Raw genomic sequence first — 14,952 nt, 5'->3', positions numbered from 1 at the left:
GAATGAAAGAAAGAAAGAATGAATGAGCAAAGAACACTGGGAGAAATATCCTGTCCCTCCATTTCGGGAGCTGAGGCACCCGGCTGAGGTGAGCATAATGACACAGGCAAAAGGAAGGAGCAGCCAAAGCAAAACCCACTGAGATGGACAGATGACCCCAGGAGCTGGAGAAAAAGACTTGAGAGTCCTCAGGACCCTCAGTCAAAGGAAGGGACTGACAGTCTTAGGACCTGAATACTCAGATCCCTGACCATTTCCCAACCAAGTAAAGGTTATGCTCGTAAGATTGCAGCTCAAATTAACCACCCTTGGGTAAAATTCCCCTCCTGGATGGATCACTGCCAGGAAGCTCTCTTGGTGGTTTCTGGCTGGAAAAAAAAAAAAAAATGTAATCTCTCAGGTTTCTATAACAGCTCCCAGTGTGATTCCAGCTGCTTTTCCAACCACGTACTCCCACTGCGTCCTTTGTCCCATCTACCATACATTTCAGACGCACGGGGCTCACTGTTGCCCTTTAGCAAAATGGCCCTGCCCATCTTTCTTTGTGCCTTTGCCTAAGAGTTCCTCCGCTGAACTTTGTTTCCTCACCACACACAACTGCCCCAGTTCTACTCTACCTTCTAGGTAGACTTTCCATCTCCCTCCACCCCAAGACTCCTTCCCTAAGCAGCTGGACAGAACATACCCACCTTCCCCATGCTTTTACCAAAACCACTTGCTATCATGAGGTTTGCACTTACCAGAGTGAATGTGATTTGTAATTGTTTAAATCTATTAGAATCAAATGATGATCTTCCAGAAAAGTTTGAATCATTTTTATAACTTCACAATGTCTATTGGAGTGTTTTATATAGGTTTATGCCTCAAGATACTTCCCAAATTAGATTGACTAGATTGGCTTAGGGATAAAGGTTGAGATAGATTGTGCTCCAGCGAAAACTTGAGACTTCGGTCACTTTGGCGAAATTCACATATACTATAAAGGAAAACATTAACTTCATACGAGCAAGACATACAAAGATTTTTAAAATCGTCACAAGATAAATGTACGTGAAGATACTCACAAATAAAATTCCAATACAAATATGCCTCATACTGACCTTACATGGCTCTGCTTCTCCTTGGAGCCCACCTCCAGGCAACTTTTTTTCATTTCATCAAAATACTAATAGGAGGGGTGCCCTTTCAGTAAAAGAAAACTTTCTCTTCCCTGCTTGAGGAATTCAGAAGCTATTTATACTCAATGCTTTGGACCATCCAAAGAGTTAGAAGCAAGGTTTGTTTGATCAAGTAATTCACAGTGATATTGCAAGGATATAATATAAGCAGAGACAACAGGACAATCAATAAGGTTGCAATCCCTTAACAGAAATCAGTGTTTGCACACCGGGCTTGTTAATGAATGCTTAATCTCAAAGGCAAAGTAAGAAAAACAAAGGCAGAAGTCCAGGTTGAAAAAAAACACACTTTTGAGAGCATTAGGATGAATGAAATAAAGAAATTAAGAAAGGCACCTTCTTGGGCTGTAGCTAAACCAAAGAATTGTTTTCAAAAAGACCAATTCTTGTGCGGTTGAAATAATATGAGAGAGGTGGTCTGGAATTGAAAAATATTACTGATTAAACATGACCGTATCTTTTACATCTTAGAGGTGTTAAATGTGAAAAATCTACTATAATCTAGTTTTAAACTGAAAATTGAACCCACGGTTTGCTAAACAAATTCACAACCAATTGGGGATATTTCACGTCTAAATAGCTAACAGTTGAAGATCTTGCAGCTCATAAGTCCTCTCTCTTTGCCTCTGAAATCTGTGAGAAGATTTCAGTCTACTCTGTGTTCGTCTTTGTTTGGTCCTTTCAGTATCACAATAGCTCTTGAGGGCATGGCTGGATCACATCTGCTCATGGGTGTTTGGTTAAATGAAATCATAATCTTCCAAAAAGCAAATACTGAAAACATGCCATTGTAACCAGACCTTTTCGGTTTCCTCTGACTTAGCAGAGATGAGTTTTCATCCCTAGTCACATGCTGAGTCTCTGACACTAAAGGTGCATATGGTACAGAGGGCTGGGGTGTGTGTGGTAGAGATGGGGACCCGCATGTGGTCACCACAGAAGGAGCTTCAAAGTTTATTTTTGCAGCTTTCTAGAAGTAGAGTCCTCTGGTGCCATCATGAAAGAGGAAATTCTATTCTCTCCATTAAAATTTTTTTAAAATTCTAAAAGAACTGAACTGCAGCTCTATTTTTAAAGGAAATATGGACCTGCAGTCAGGCAGGCATGCATTGCGATGGATTGGAACTAGGAAAGATCACCGGGGGGAAAATTTTGTAAAGAGATATTTCATAAACAAATGCCCTTTTGTTCGGTGAGCTATTCAGATGCTGGGAGCTAGCACAGTTTTAGATCTTTTTCTTTGCTCAAAATCCTATCAGAAATTCGGCAAGAAAAACTAGCAAGAAATTCAATCCTGTTTTTCTCAAGAATCACAGATTCCATCAATTTGGGCCTGAAGCCATGCTCACCCTGGGTTATCCCCCCAAAGTAGCCTTTAAAGGCATACAGTTGTACACACTGGCATACATGTTAGACCAAAAAGGCAGCAATGGAGCATCCATCTTCCATCACTGGGGAGAAAAGAGAACCTGGTAATGAGGGAGATTTGGTGGTAGAATTATGACTTGGCAGAAGTATTGGATTGAGAAATAAAGAGCTATTAGGAAAGAAATCAACGAGTCTTATTGAGAGTTACTCTGCGTGGTATTTGGCCTCACCAGCATTTTAGTCTCTTTGTTATACTCTTTGTTATACTCTTACACCACAGTATAACTGTGGTGTAGCTTCTTTGCCAAAGAATGCAGTCCAGAAGTAATAAAACACACCTCTTCTTTGCTAGGCTGGAGGCAAACACCCTATTCCATTTTTTTCAAGAGGTCAATATGGGTATCATCTATTGATTGTGGCTTAAGGCAGCAGTTTGAAAAGTTCTAGCCTGTTTGTGAAATGATTAGACAGCAAAATGAGACAAAGTGAAATGGCTATGTCCAGTCAACTCCCTAAATTATCAAGAGACTTAGTCTGTGTTCGCAAAGAAGCGATTACTAGGGTTTACTTTGGTACGTACACATGGGTGTTTGCAAATAAACCTTCAAGGTTGTATCCTTAGGAGGCCAAGTTTCACCTCAGAAAGAGCATGGGGTTCAGAGTTGGAGACCACTTTCTTCATTCCAGGGTCACCTACATCGAGAGAAGCCAAACCCAGGATTGCTGTGAATGGTCAACCAGCAGCCTCCTTGCTCTTGCTCAGTGCAGTCGCACCATTTTCTTCCGGGAAGCAGAGCATAACTATTCTATAGCCCCATTCCTTAAAAATCACGAAAAGACTTCCTAATCTGAGTAACTAAACTGGATAACTTCATTCAGTCAATAGATGTTGACTGGAGTACATATAGCGTATATACTCAGATAATTTACGACAGAAATGCTTTTATTTGCAAAACTCCAAACTCCCAACCCGGGTTCAGCTCTGTGGCCATGGTTAATACTGTCACAAGCTTTCAGTGGAATTTGATTTGGAGATTCTTACAGTATAATCAGGAATTTACAACTGTTCTGCAATCCCCTAACCATGTGATCTGGTGTGATTGGCGGGGAGAGGGCAGGACAGCGTTTTGGATGCTGTATAGTTTTCTTTAATTCCCCAGTTAACTTCAGCAGTAGAGTTGCTTATGCACACAGAGGTGACATATTGTAATTCATTTATTTAGTGGGTAAAAGAGAGCGAGAACAAGAAAAAAGCCAAACAAATATATTAGCGAATATACTAGTTTATTATGTATTTATATATAAAATATATTATTAATGTATTAATTACCTAGGAGAAAGGTAAATCTACATATGCATAGGAATGAAGACCATCATTGTGAAAAATCTCAATGTGATAAGTTGCCCCCTTTTTAATCAAAAAGTAAAGTATTTGAATCATTAAAATGTTATTGAAGTGGAATAGGAAGAGAATGTTGGATTTTAGAAAGTGACTGAAATCTCAGAAGCAAAATACAAATGACTCAAATTGCAAAAATTCTCTAGACGAAATTATTATAGAAATGTTCCTGGTGATTCAGCAATATTTTCACTAACTTTAAAATGTTATTTAGCTTGATAAAGCTTCTTACATCCTGCATGGGAAACCATTTGCTCAACAAGTCCAGAAGATAACACTGTAGCTTTTTACAAAGTCAGGAAAATTCAAAACAAGAACTGAAGGAAAAAATGGAAGAAGCTACTGAATTTCTTTAGGTAGCAATACTTAAAAGAAAACCATTATGAGCTCATCAGAAAAATTATCTTGTAGATCGTGGATTTTCTGCACAAGATGAGAATTGGGCAAAGCAGTCCTCGCTGAGCACTGAAATGGTCTCCTCTCGGTCACGTCCATGATCTGGGATTGTTTTCTCAGAATAACAGGAAAGGGAGGAGAGTTGAGCTGAAAAACCCATCTGGTTCTAATTCAACACTCCCAATAGACTCTTACACACCAGCTCCAAAGAACGAAAACCAAATTAAAATGGTACTAATTTGAGGGAGCAAGTGGAATGAACCCCGCTTCCCATCGCTATGGACGTCCTATTGTGATGGGTCTGGCTAGTGTGCCAGTCCGAGCGGGGAGGGACTGTTTGTCCATTGTACGTTCCAGTTCGCCTGAGAATTAAAGCACGCCACTCATAATATCTTGTCAAACTTATATCTAACCTGGAGTCAATAAAATCCTCTCTGGATGTGGTTTGTGGGTCTGCCTTCTTCACGGCCAGATGCTCTCTGGTCCAGGCCTGAGAGCATACAAGGCTGCCCCTGTACCTGAGCTGTTTCCTCATTTTACTGGGGTTCAGGAGAAACAAGATGAACTCAGAAACATATCAGAAGATTAAGGTCTCTGGTTGCTAATTCTTTCCTCCCATCCACTTAGACGCTGGCTTTATGCAATACTCCAAGGGAGGCCCAGTGAAGGAAGAGATGCGTTTCTACAGGACAGTGTCTAAGTTCTCTGAGCCTGACATAATCAGCTATGTGTCTTGGCAGATGTATGGGACTTCAAAAGACATGTGTTCCAGCATGATATACAGAGTATATCTACGTACCTATGTGTCTTGCAGATTACGTACATATATTCTCTATTGAATTGTTATAGATTTGTACAGAAGCAGAGAAGACAGACAAGATTTAAGGTAAGCAAAAAGGAAGCATTCAAGATTAAAAAAAAAAAAGACAGAACTTGAGTTACACTAGCACAAGGGTATTGAATTTCTTTAGATTCTGGTATCTAAATTGGCAAAGTAAAGGGATTTGACCTCAAGTCCTTCAGTGAATTGCAGAGTAAATTGTGCTTTAAGTTATAACTGGAAAATGAATATTTAGACTATATGTTTGAAGAGCATAAATGCATGTGGAAGGGCAAAGACAGCCATGAACAGAGCGTAATACAGACTGGCCCTCTGGGGGTCAAGTTTATTTGATGTCACTTCCTACATAACGGTATTGGGAAGGCTCACTTCTGACATGGGCCATCGTTGATAAAGGCCCAAATGCCACCATCCAGGGCACAGGATCCCAAACAGAACTACATCCAGGAAGGCCCTGATACAGTAAGGCACAATTAAAGCCAGACTTCCCCATTACTTTCTGAGTTTTACTGTCACCTAAGATAATATTCTAATATTGTTCTGATTGTAAGAATAAAAGATTTACTATAGAAAAATGTGAGAAGAAAGAAAATAGTACAAAGATGAAAAAAGTTACCCATAATTTTTTACCATAACTACTGTTCATATTTAGATATATTCCTTTCAATTTTTATATCTATTTCTAAAAACATACAGATATATACATGGATGTATTTTAAAGAAAATTCTATCTGTACTGTATCACGGTTTGGTTTTCTACTTTATTTTTACTTAATGGTATATCATCAGTTTCCCATGTTAATTTGGCTTAAAACAATGGCTATATAATATACCATTGTTTGATTATTATTGCATTATAAATTCCTTAATAAATACACTGCTTTAAAAAGATTACAGTATTTAATATTTGTCAGTATAAATTGTACTACAGTGAATACCCTTTTAAATATAGGTGTAGGTATAAAAATAGGTATAAGTGTAGGTAGATAGATATGGGTATAGATAAATATATAGGTATAGATATAGATATATAGGTATAGATATAATCTGTGGTAAATGTCACAAAGAGAACTTGGTAGAAATGAACTATGGGTAAATTATAACAGTCTGGTGTTTGAATGACGTACACATGTACAGTGAGAGTTTGATTAGAAATGATGGATAATGTAAGAAAAATAGTTGAAGGAGCACTTAGAGAAAAAATAATTCACTGACTGACTTTGCTCTGACCCTACCCTTGAGTTATTTAACTCCCATTTGTTGCCTAGGCTGTAACACAAGGATAGATCTTTGTACAAATGCTTTTTGACCATAAAGTGAAATATCAGTGATCATGTTTCAGAAATTGACCCAGGGATTAGAAGTCATATACACATGCATTTAAAAAGTCAGCAAGAACGCAAAGTATTAATACAGTGAGTTTTTTTCCTTCTTACTTAACATATCAAGTTGGTGCCACTTTTTTTTTTTTTTTTTTTGCGGTACACGGGCCTCTCACTGTTGTGGCCTCTCCCGTTGCGGAGCACAGGCTCCGGACGCGCCGGCTCAGCGGCCATGACTCACGGGCCCAGCCGCTCTGCGGCATGTGGTATCTTCCCGGACCGGGGGCACGAACCCGCGTCCCCTGCATCGGCAGGCGGACTCTGAACCACTGCGCCACCAGGGAAGCCCATGGTGCCACTTTTTAACTTATAAAATATAATTTATAAACACTCCAGTTTCCTTCAAGAAAAGTTGTACACAAATTCCCCAATGCATAAATTCTTATTTTTATTGTCAAATGACACTATAATTTTATGTTGTCCTGTTTTTAATTTTTTCATAATGAAATTATTTTTTGCTTTTCCTTCTGAATTATTTTTAAATTTACACAAAGCATTGAATGGTTCTGAATCAAGATAGACTCTATTTTTATAATGTAGGATGCTTTGTGTACATTTAGTATAAAACATGAGTAAACTACAGAATTTTATCTTGTGTATGATACAAAAATGTTTTTATAACACAAATAATGTCATGTGAAGTAGCATCCTTAGTATAAAAAAGTGTTATAAAGATTTCTGGCATTTACATCATATTTGCAAAAGATATTGCTAAATTCCATATTTCATTTTTTCTTTCTAAAATTTAAATAACACATAATCCTATTTCCAAAATACGGCATATTTCTTTCATCAGGAAAGCAGTACTCATCTTTTAAAGAATTGAACTTCAGTTAATTAGAACCATCAGATTATTATTACTTTAATATATTTCTAAAATCTAAGAAAAAACATTCCTTTTACTCCAAAATAGGCAGTACAGAGAGATTTTCTAATTTTCTTTTTTTTAAATCAGTTACATATTTGAAAGCAATTCATAAACCCCACTGAGTTTGTTTTGGAAAGTGCTTTTCTGATTGTGTAAGAAAATGTTATCTATGTCAGTAATAAATGGCAGTCATGGAATTTTGGCATCAAATGCTTCAGCCGTCCACATGAAATGGATGGCTGAAATGGATGAAATGAAATGGATGGCCAGTCCCCACTTAGATTAGCTCATGTATACAATGTCACTACAGAGAAAGAGAAAAGAATGACTCTTGTGGGCCTGTCCTGTATAAATATTATATCCATTCTATAACGTTAAGTGGGGGAGTGAGATCAGACAGTATTTTAAAAGAATGGCTTCAGAAACAGTGTCTTCAGAGAAAAGTGTCGTGCTGACTGTGATCTCTTTGTAAAGATCCTCTTATTTCAAGCCCAGCTCTGCTGAGCGTCTCAGGACATCTGTTTTCACAGTAGACCTGGAGATGTTTGGTTTCAAATGTCAAAATGTAGAATAATTTGCCATCGATCTGGGCAAATCCTTCCTAAACAAGAAAATAACATATTATACCTACAGAGACAAGCATAACAATAAGATTAACATGCAATGATTCTGAGGGTATTTTTTACAAAATGGGATTAATTGTACTCCGCTCATGATGCTGACACGTGCCTCTAACCACAGGGCACAGGGCAAGCTTGTGCCCCAGCCTGGCCCCCCTCTCCTTGTAGGAGCATGCTCCACCAGCCCTGATCTGCCCACACTGCATGGGGCCACCTGAACTGCACCCCTGGGGGGAGATGACACTCGGGTGTACGTGTGTATACGTACATACTCATGCACGCATGCACATACACACGTGCACACACAGAGAGTCCGAGGCAAGGCCTTTTATTACAGTTACTTCCAGGTCTTTAAGGACACAGTCCTTTTCCTTCCACCCAGTTTGGCTTCTTCATCAAAATATTTTTAATGGAAAATTCATGACGTGCCCTTTTTTTTAAGTCTCTTCTTTCAAAGGTTCCACTCCCCGTTGACTTTAATCTGGGAGTTCCTCAGAAACAAACACCCCAGCCACTGTGCCTCCTCTCTTGCCAATGGGTCCCAGAGGCCTGTGTCCTTGCACCAAAGAACCTTCAGAGCAACAGTGTTCTCTCCCTTGAGAAGGAGAATTCTCTGCTCCACGGGCATCTGTGTGGTCCTGTGGCCTCGGAGAACATGTGGGAAGGAGAGCAATGAAAGGCACCAGCAGGCTCTTTGAATGTGGGCACAACAGGGCCCTGGTGGATGTTCATGGTGTTCAATTTCCTCCGACGTTGAGATTTCTGCTTACGAGTCTCCAAAATATCCATCAGTACTTTGTTCCAAGACCCAGCGACACTGTCCCTTCAAGGCTGCCTTATTGTTTCCTTGTTCTATGTCTCCTTCACTCCATCCTGCTGGACTAGAGTCCCCGTGGACATTCATTTCTGACACCAAGTCACATTTGCTGGCTGAGGCTGTGGTCACTCATTCCTATCAAAGACCAGAGCCTCCTCGGCCCTGCCCTTCTTTCTTAGGTGGGAAGTTGCACCTCCATTTCACATTGAGATCCGTGGAGCGATCATGTTCTCCTCTTAAACCAGACCCTTTGCTTTCAGATGGCCTGAGAAGCTTCAGGGCAGTCGTTCTCAAACTCCACCAGGTATAGGAACCCCACTGTCCAAGGCCACGCCCAGATGGAAGACAGAAGAAATGCATCCCTACCTCATTTCTCATTCTCAACATCTACAAGCATGTACGGGCTGGAGACACACACATCTGGATTTGAATTCCTGCTCTGCCACTTCTGAGCATGGGGACTTTGTCACGATATGATTATCCTCTTTGAAATATGGTCTAATAACCTCATGAGATAAATAAGAAGCTTTAAAAAATATCCAAAATGAGGAAGAACGGGTAGGGGGACATATTTTAAAACATCAGTGTATATAAACAGAGTTTCCACTAAGTTTACTTTAACCATGGGGTGACATGGACCTAGGAAAATATTGCAGGAAACAGGAGGCCTGTCTTTTATGACAGCTTTTATGCTAGAAGAACCAAACAGACTTTATTTTTGTTGTCACTAGGTTCGTGGCCAGACCACTTTGGAAAAGATGTGTGACACGTGACAGAGAGAAAACAAAAGACTGAAAAGGTTTTCAGTCTTCTCCCCCAAAGAGAATACTCTCCAAATTGGAAAAGGTAAATTGTTAGGATGGGCAAGAGCCAGGGTGCATATTTCTTATGTGTGAGAAGCACAAGGTCCTGGTGGCCAACAACTGATGTTAAGATCCTCCCAGTATGACGGGAAACCACTGAGGACTCTTCGTGAATGGGAGGCCTGTTGCAGACTTGCTGGTCCCCTGACTTTCCAGGAGAAATAATCGTGTTCGTTCCTGATACATCGCTACAGCAGTTTATTAGGGCACATAAAATTATTTATCGGAGTTTGTAAAAAAAACAGCAGGTTTTGCTAAAAATATGTGCCAAGCTATCATTGCTTTCTGACAGCAAAGCCAGAAACACAACAGTGATCTCCTGAGAATATTGTTTAAGATTTGGTTCTGATGCTTAGCTCAGAGCCAGCCAGTGTGGGGCATGGCTGTGGGTCCTACTCCATTGTGTGGGTTGACTCCCAGCAACAGTCTCAGGACACTGGGGTCTCCCTCTCCCCAGCTGAAAATCACTACTAGACAATGGCGGCGTTAGTGGCAGGAGAGGAGAGGGAGGTTCTGTTACAGTGACATGAACGTCAGGATCTGAGGCTGACCCCGGGGCTGGGGTGTTGCCATACGTGAAAGCACTTGGATTTGGTGAGCGAGATAGGTGGCCACAGTGACTAGGGTGGTGATGACCAGGCAATCATAGCTGAGTGATCTCTAGAGGAATGTGTTTCAAGAAGAAGGGAGTGGCTACACTCTAGAAGCTGGTGAAAGTAGAGGTGTCCACTGGATGTGGCAGTATGGAAACTCAGTGAATTTGGGAAGAGCCATTTCACGGGATGAATGAAGGAGCCTTCCAGGTCATGGTGGGAAAGGACACAGACTTCTACCCCTCCTCCCATCAGAAACAAATTAGACAGCTCTAAAGGGATTTTATTAGGCACAAACCCATAACTAAAGGAATAATGTAACTTATATGTGGTATCTTTAAAAAAAGAAAAAAATGGACTCATATATATTATACAAAGAATAGATTGATGGTTGCTGGAGGTGAAGTGGTTGAACAAAATGGGTGAAGGGGTCAAAAGATACAAATTTCCAGTTATAAAATAAGTCCTGAAGTTGTAACATACAGCATAGTGACTACAGTTAAGAATACTGTACTGCATATTTGAAAGTTGCTAAGAGAATGGATCTTAAAAGTCCTCATCACAAGAAAAAAATTTGTAGCTGTGTGTGGTGATGGATGTTAACTAGACGTATTGTGGCATTCATTTCACAATATATACAAATACTGAATCTCTGTGTTGTACACCTAAAACTAATATAAAGTTATGTGTCAATTATTACTTTAAAAAAAAAGGATAATGTGAAAGGCAAGAACGGAAGCACACTTTTAGGAGCTTTGGAGCAAGTGGATGGGGGAAACTACCATTCCAAGAAAACAGAATCTAAAATCATTTGGCTAATAATTTATTTAGGGCTTCCCTGGTGGCGCAGTGGTTGAGAGTCCGCCTGCCGATGCAGGGGACACAGGTTCGTGCCCCGGTCCGGGAAGATACCACATGCCGTGGAGCGGCTGGGCCTGTGAGCCATGGCCTCCGAGCCTGCGCGTCCGGAGCCTGTGCTCCGCAATGGGAGAGGCCACAACAGTGAGAGGCCCGCGTACCACAAAATAATAATAATAATAATAATTTATTTAACTATGATCAGACAGCAATCACCAGACATCTGAGAAAAGCCTCTAACACAAAAATAATAGAGACCCAAACAAAAATAAATTACAAGAAAAAAGGAGAAAAGAAAAGAAAATCAACAACAAACAAAAAAGGAAAGCCACTTGGAAGAAGCAGAGATTATGAAGGAAGAGGGAAACTCACAAACATTAAACAAACAAAAATAAATCAGCAGTATCCTCAGGGATTAGAAAATGTGCATCTATGAACCAAGAATATGTGATATTTATACACATGAAATATTCAGAGACCAGGAAAAGGGCACTTGGGAATTAAAATCATGATATAAAATAGATAATGGAGAGAATGTTTGGAAGTTATGTTCAAGAAATTCACCAAAAAAAGAGCAGTTGAACAGAAGAAAGGGACAAGAAGATTAAAAAAAAAAAGAAAAAAAAGCTGGAGATCCAGTTTAGGGTGTGGTGCTCAAGTGTAGTTAATAAGTATACCAGGAAATTAATAAACCATAATGGAAAAGAATATGAAAAAGCATGATATATATATATATATATATATATATATATATATATATATATATAATACGTATAACAGAATCACTTTGCTGTACAGCAGAAATTAACACAATATTGTAAATCAACTATACTTCAATAAAAGAAATTTTTTAAAAATAATAATACCAGGCAAAAGGAAAAGAATGCAGAGTAAATAAATATTAACGGAGTATTTCAGTAATCTCTCTGGGAATAGGAGGATTTCTAGAGCAAAAGAACACAACGAAAGCCACAGTAAAGATGCAAATAGACTTATACCAAAGAATTCTGTTGTGAAATTTCAGCAAAGAGAGAACTCACCAAACTTCCAAAGGAAAAAAAGAAACTAAAAGTAGATTGTATATAGAAGATCAATGACCAGAGGACTTCGGGCTTCTTCACAATGCCTCTGAAAGCCAGGAAACAATGGATAAATCCCTTTACTACCCTAAACACAAAACAAAACAAAGATATTTCTAAGATAGAGCCCATACTCAACTATTACTTGTGAATGCTAAAAGGTCTCAAAAAAATTGATTCTCTAAGCATTTGTCTCTGGGTAGTACTTACAGAATCTACTCTAGAAGGTATAAACTAGGAAAGAGGCAGCTCTGGAAATGAGAAACCATGGTCCAAGACAGGAGACAGATGAAGGGACCCACCTAGTGGGATGCTAAAGGGAGATCTCAGGCCGAGGACTGCGGACCACAAACAGAGGCACCAGCCCAGACTGAACCAGTCCAGAAGCTCCAACAGAGGCTCACCCCCCAGGCACCCCGATTATCTGAATACACCGAGAGGAGAAGTACAACCTCGGAGATGAGTTTGAAATTAATCTGTAAGGAGAATTTAGGAAACTAAGCATCACAGGACCAAAAATAATCACAGAACAATCATGAACTCCAGGGGAAAAGGAGAGAGTGAGGAAATGGTAGGAACAGCTGTGAACAAAATTTCAAGGAGATTTTCAGAGAAGGGAGTGGAGAAATGGGGCAGGACCTGGAGGAGATGGAGTTTGTTGGCTTTTGTTTTGTTTTGTTCGGAAAAACAGTAAGTTGTCGTTCCCGTATGTGAGAAGGATCCGTTCGTTGTTGAGGCTGGCATTTCAGGAGAGACAGGTCCCTGGAGCCATGGCTCCTTGAGAGGACAGGAGGGGATAAGGTCTGGGGGAGGGGCTGTCCCTTGAGGGTCATCACATGAAAGCAGGGCAACAACATGGAAGATGCAACTCGATTTAGAGAGTTAGTGGAGGGAAGATTGAAGGTGGAACGTTTCCTTCACTGGGCAGTAAAGAATGCCTATCATTTCTTTTCTTCTCATGACACAATTTTTACAAGACCCTGAGAGGTGAACATCATAACCGCCCCCTCTTGTAAAAGAGGAAACTGAGGCTCACAGACGTTACGCAACCTTCCTAAAGTCACAGAGGCAGTGAGGGGAAGAGCAGGAAACGAAGGGCAAGGCCACTCTGACTCCAATGGCCTTGCTCTTGAGGACCCTTCAGTAACGTATCTCCTGGAAGGCGCTTTCCCCCGCTCCGAGGATCTCAGGGCCCTGGGGGAGACGGACTGTGAGGCTGCTTTCATGAGAGCCAGGCAACGTACACACACGATGGGATCGAATTTTACTGTTCTCTCTACCTCTCCAGCCAGGACAGGCATGAAAGGAAACCAGTTCTATTTTTAGTAGAATGAAATTTCTAACAGCTGTCCAGATCCTTGAGGTCCCTTGAAGATCCTGTTTCTTATCTGTACAACTCATCCCATCTGAGTTATCTGGTTAAAAATTGGCAACAGGATGTGATGAAACCCAGAACAGACATCACAACATATTTGTCATATCTGAACAGCGGACCCTATGTGGCAATTACCTCGTTGAAAATAATGGCATAAATATTAAGATGCCTTGACTGATTTTACTGATGAGGCATATCGAGAAGAAAAACTGTACATGTTTCAAATTCTGAAAAATCTTTGGCACTTGTGAAGTTACTTCCAGGGAGGGCAAAGCAGGTTCATGCCCCCTGAGCCATTCCTAATTGAGGAGCACTCAAAACAGACTTTCAACAGAACTGGGGTGAATGAGGTGAGTCTGAGATGGAGACTGGAGAATCCCAAGAGAGAGACAATCACAGCACATTATTTTCAAGTCTTTGGGGTAAGATAATAAATAGCAGAGTATGTTCCTAAAAACGAGGTTTTCAGTTAATGTGCATATTTGGAAAGAGAAGCTTATTCAATCTTTCACCAATAATAACAATAAATGAGTGAGATTAATAAACATGACAGACTCCTAGAATCATCTAGAACCAACAGAACTGAGTCTAGATAAGGACAGATTCTATGCACATAGCAGAATAGGGAGAAAGGCTAGCTTCTACCCTGCTTCTGCTTTGCCTCTGTCTCTGCTTCCTAATCAGTGATGGAAACACATTTTAACCACTGACCTCAGTGGCTTTTGGAATCTAAGAAATATACTGCTTTAAATTGTTCTGCAAGTTCCAGTAGGATCTCTGACTTCTGTCTCACTCCACGGCCACATACTGTCTTTGACATACTCTCTGACCTTCTAACTCACCCACTTAACCTGAGACTAGTCGGATCATTGTCACACTCTACCACTCTTCTAGTTACAGGAGAAAAAAATAAAAAAGGTTTCATTGAAAACCTGGTCTTTATTTTAGCAACAAGGCCCAGCCTCACTCTTCTTGCAAATTAGCAAAACCTAAAACACTAAGTTCTGGTTTCTGGGCAAAGCCCCAACATTTCCTCACCAAGGACATTTGGTTAACTGCTCTCCATGAGGTCATTTGTCACTTTGCTAAGTTCTCACTTCCCTGCAGGCAGATTCCTGCCCTTTTATCTCAGCGCGCCCATAAAACTTGCAGTCTCTCCCAGTACGTAGCCAGAAGTGATGTGCGTTCAGAAGCAGGCAAGGAGAGCTGGACTTGCTGCCTCTGCCACCTCAGCCTCGCTGATGGGATGCGCAGTGGATTAAATCAAGCCGTACAGGGAAATCGCAAACTCGGTATCGAAAAAAAAAATTGTTTA

The sequence above is a fragment of the Tursiops truncatus genome, chromosome 2 (assembly GCF_011762595.2).
Source record: "Tursiops truncatus isolate mTurTru1 chromosome 2, mTurTru1.mat.Y, whole genome shotgun sequence".
Taxonomy (NCBI): domain Eukaryota; kingdom Metazoa; phylum Chordata; class Mammalia; order Artiodactyla; family Delphinidae; genus Tursiops; species Tursiops truncatus.
Note: the sequence above shows the minus strand (reverse complement) of the source record.